Source organism: Myotis davidii, unplaced genomic scaffold (genome assembly GCF_000327345.1).
Source record: "Myotis davidii unplaced genomic scaffold, ASM32734v1 scaffold370, whole genome shotgun sequence".
NCBI classification, from domain to species: domain Eukaryota; kingdom Metazoa; phylum Chordata; class Mammalia; order Chiroptera; family Vespertilionidae; genus Myotis; species Myotis davidii.
In genome coordinates, this window is record NW_006288615.1 from 4,326,658 (window position 1) to 4,331,369 (window position 4,712).

At 46.6% G+C, this 4,712-nt stretch overlaps 1 long non-coding RNA gene across 1 annotated transcript; it reads left to right on the forward strand.

The window, feature by feature from the left end:
* Positions 1-259: 259 nt before the first annotated feature.
* Positions 260-4,037, forward strand: LOC107182617. The gene is made up of 3 exons (XR_001513348.1): positions 260-421; positions 608-663; positions 3,832-4,037. It is a non-coding gene; the product is annotated as an uncharacterized LOC107182617 (long non-coding RNA).
* Positions 4,038-4,712: the final 675 nt, after the last annotated feature.

A 4,712-nucleotide genomic window follows, 5' to 3' on the forward strand; every position in this document is an offset into this window, starting at 1 on the left:
CCTGTCCCTTTAAAGAACACATTAAGCACCCAGTCCTAAGTGGTTTTAAGCACACAGCATCACAGGACTTGATAAATAATTGATATAAATTAATGGCCAATGAAAGAATCATACCCTCACTGATCTATAATTACTGGAAGCATCCTCATATATTTTTCATAAAAGTGTCGTTTCATGGCAGTTTTTTCTCTAAAATTCAGTGTATTTGGAATTTAAATTGCTTTCAATAATGGCTTTCAATTGCTTTCAGTGGCGGGAGAGTCTCTGTCAATATGGGCATCAGAGAAGCCTATGATGTGGGTGCTCTCTTCTCATCTTCTGACTCCACTGGACTCTGACCCCAACTGGTGACACCACAGGAGACTTCGATGAGCAGGACTGCCTGTCCCACCACGCCTCGGGAACCGCCCTGCTTCGGAAGGTGGGTCCAGGGTTGGCATGAGAGGGAGTTTTCAGCTTAGCCACTGGTGGCTCCATTCCATTCCCTGAAAATCGAAGGAGAGTTGTGAAGGAAAGTCTCATACGCCTTTTTGGTCGTCCCTGCAGGGTGAGTAGGATGGGCCTGTTGTTAGTCCACGGTGAATGACTTTCTGTTCCTTGACCCTAGAAACAGAATTGCTTGCAGACAAAGTCTCCTGATAAAGAAGACTTCTTCTCTCCAAGGTAAGGAAGGAGTTCAAGTTCCAGGGAATTGGAAGCTCAGGCAGAGAGCCCATGTTTGATCTTAGTTCCACGTCATGGTGCGCAGCATGGCCATTGATGCCGGCCTCATGGTACACAGATGATCAGTCAGCCAATATTTATCAGCACTGGTGCGGCCAGGATCCAGGGGAGGCACAGGTGCTGGTCACCATCTTCTCTAAGGTGAAGGTTGTCTACACCTGAGAAATCACATCACATAGGGACTTTTAATTTAGTTTTGCACTTGTCTCTGGTCTACGGGAAAATGAGCAAGAGGCATTGAACATAGTTGAGTCTAGATGATTTACCCCATTCCAGGACTAGAAAAAGCTAGTCAGGGGCCCAAACAGTAAAAGCATACACCACTGTACCTGCAGTTGCCAGGAGTCCGCAGTGATGCACATTCAGTCTTGGTTGTTGGTTATAACATTTTTGTGTAAAGGCTAATGATGTATAAATTGGAGCTGATCCTTAACCCAAAGTCTGCAATTAAGAACATTCAAGGTCAAAAAAAGAAAAAAAAAAAAGAACATTCGGGGCCAGCACAGGTCTCATGGGACAAAAATCAAGGTGTTGGCAGGGCTGTGTTCCCCTCTGGCGGCCGTAAGGGGGACTCAATTACTTGATTTTTTCAGCTTCAAGAGGCCTCACACATTCCTTGGTTCCTGACCTTTTCCTTGTAGCATCTCTCTAATTGTACTCATTGTCACATCTCTGGCACTGTCTTTCCTTCCTGCCTCTTCCCCTTAAGGGGACCCTTGTGATTACATTGACCCCTTGGGTAATCCAGGAAAATCTCCCTATCTTAAGTCCAGCTGTTTAGCAACCTTAACTCCTCTTTGCCATGTAACCTGACGTGTTCACAGGTGCTGGGCATTAGGACATGGGCATCTTTGTGGGGGCCATGTTTTGTTTACCATAGCAATCTAAATGGGATGCTTCTCAAGAGCCTACACTTTTGCTGCTCTTCAAAGACACTAACATCCCGCTGGTTCTGATGGTGTTGGTGAGAGGGTTTCTACTGCACATGATGGTGAAATAGAGGTAACGGGACCTCACTCCTCAGAAGTAACTGACCGCTTGGTCGATTCCTCTTATTTCTTCAATCCTGTCACCCAGGCTTTCTGAGATTATAACATCCCTCCCTCCCGTCTGCCATCTCTTGTTGGGATTAAATGGTTCCCTTTCCCCCATTTATAACCTGACCACTGGGGAAACTCAAGGATAACCTTCCTAAAAGACAAACCTGGCAATAACTCAGGTAAAGCCCTTCAATGCCCACATTTTTATAAGATAAATGCCACTTCTCTGCCAGGCTCTGGAAATTCCCCGCCCAGGTGCTCAATCTCCCCTCCCCCACCTTTACTGCAGACCCCAGCTTCACTCAGCTGTTTGCTCACTTGCATCTGGGTTTTGCTTCCTAGGAACATGGTGGGAGGGCAGTTTTCTCTCCCCCATCCCAGGCTATTGCAGTGCTACTTGGTCATGTTGCCTTGGTGACTTCAATGTCCAGCATTAGGCCAGGATGTGGTTGGCACCGAGTCAGTGTTAGGCTGATGAATGAGTCAAGTGATGAACAAAGGAATAAATCAATGGGTAAAGTGAGAATGTAAATGTGAGAGGCTGTGTCTGAGCTCACGTATCAGGAAAGGATTGCCATCGAATGGCTTATCCTCTGCAGAGGGAGCTGCTCCGATGGCAGCCATTGGAGAACAGAATACAGCAGAAAGACCTCCTATTAGGTTTGATGTGCAGGGATGGCTGGCCATGAACTTGGGTAGCAGAATAACGACCGCAGGGATCAGAGAGAAACCTCATGCAAACGGAGCACGTCCACGTGTAAAGAAGTGACTCCTTCGACATTTGTTCATTGGGCTTTTATTGAGCCCTCCCACGAGCCAGGTTCTGCTCCAGGCCCCGGGGAAGCACTGGGGAAGCTTCCAGGCTGGCGGGGGGACAGAGGGGATCAAAACCGTGTGACACCATGAAGAAGAAGCTCCCATCAAGTAGTGATCAATGCAATGATGAAAACAAGACAGGATGTGTGACAGAGTGACCAGGGTTGGGGGTCGGGCTTCACTAAGGAGGAAACGGTGTAACAGTGAATGTTAGCTATTGTCACATGTGCGTAATTGTAAACTTGTTAAAAATAGGAATTCTTTATTGGGTGAGTGGTCCAATACTTTCCTACTTGAGATTCATCATTATAGATAGAATGAATATAAGGAGAAAGCTGAGCAGAAAGCCTGCCCTTGGTCATTGGGTAGAATGACTCACCCAAACTGACTAGAGTCCCATCATCACAGGCACCGGTTTCCTCGTTACCTAACACGATTTTTACTGGACTGAATTCCTCCTGCATGGGGCTTTGCCTTCTCAGCGTGTGTGAGTTTGCAGCCCCTGGCCCAAGGCCTGGAAGTCAGCTTGTCTCGGTTTGATGGACAGGATGGGGCTTCCAGGATCATTGTACTGTGGTACCCACTCTCCCCTTTGGAAAATGTCCTTCCCATCAGCTTACTTTCGGGGCAAATATTTAGTTATCATCTAGGGTCGCTCAGCTATTTTTGCCTCTGACATTTGAATCCCTTCCCACTCTGGGCTCACTCTGTGGGCTGGTAGTACTTCTAATAATCCTAATTGTCCATCACTGTTCAGGGCCTCTTTCCAGTACACTTCATCACCTGCAGCCATCATGCTTTTAAGCAGCATCCAGGCGTCCCTCCCGCCTGGGGGTGGGCTTCTCACCCCCTGAAATAGAAGGCAGATGGAGCAGTTCTGCGAACCCAAGCGGGCCTGTGATGTGTGTTTCTTCCCATCCCCGTTACCACCTAAAAGCGGTCACAAATCACTCAGAACTTATTTATCTCCTCAAGCCAAGTTTCGGTAATTTGGATAAAAGGGAAGAAATGGGTTCTTATTGCCTGGAGCTCGAAACTGGGGCAGAGCAGGGTCATATAGGCCAAATTGACCACTGTGTGAATTTTCAAGATGCAAAGCAATCTCCTTCCCTCTCTCACCCAGGGGCTGGAGCACTCTTGGGCTGGAGTCAGGGCAAAATGTTTTCTCAAAAGACCCCCCCTCCACTCCCACCCTGGCACCCCTGCTTCGTCTATTCCAATTGCAGATTTTAAAATGCTGTTTCTTCTTCAGCTCCTTGAAATGATCTACTTTAAGTCTCAAACCCTGCTTCTAACTCCTCGCTCATCGACGTGGCGGAGAAGCTTGTCTTGGTGTCAAGAAATGTTCATGCGTTACCTTGAGCACCTGGTCCGAGGAGTTTAACCCCGAGCAGGACACACTCACTGGTCCTTTACTCTGCGTCCCGGCACCTGAGCTGAGAGCTTGACAGCTGGTGTTATTGTTTGAGGTGAGGACACTAGGCTCACAGAGGTTGGGGCCTTGCCCAAGGTTGCCCTGGAGCTGGGACTTTAATCCAGACCCACCTTCTGGAGATTCAGTGCTTAATGACTACAGTATTCTGTCTTATTCTGAGTGATTTACTATAAATGCATAAGGAAAATTGTCATTGTTTACATTTATGTTGGTGAATATCAAATACTTGATCTGTGAGTCTGAGCAACTCTTGGTCCTTGTCACTTTGGTATCTCTATCATCTCCATCTCTATCTCTGTCTCTCTCTACTTCTATTCCCATTCCCCATTCTCATCCATATCCTCATCTGGCATCACCATCTCCATCATCTCCATCATCTTCACCATCTCCATCATCTCCATCTTCACCATATCCCTTTTTTAAAAAAAGTTCATCTCCATCATCTTCATCTTTATCTCTGTCTCTACCTCTATTTCTATCTGCATCTCTCTCTCTGTATCAACTACTGTTTATTCTTGTTTTCAGTCCCTGTGTGGGTTCTCATATGCAAAGAAACATGGATGCCTGACATAGAAAAATCATTGAGGAGCTTCATTTACCCCTTATGTCTAGCATAATTGAGGAAGGCTCCCATGAGAACAAAGGAGTTTCAAGCTCCTACTTCCTATCAATCACTCAGTAAAACCTTGATCTCTAAA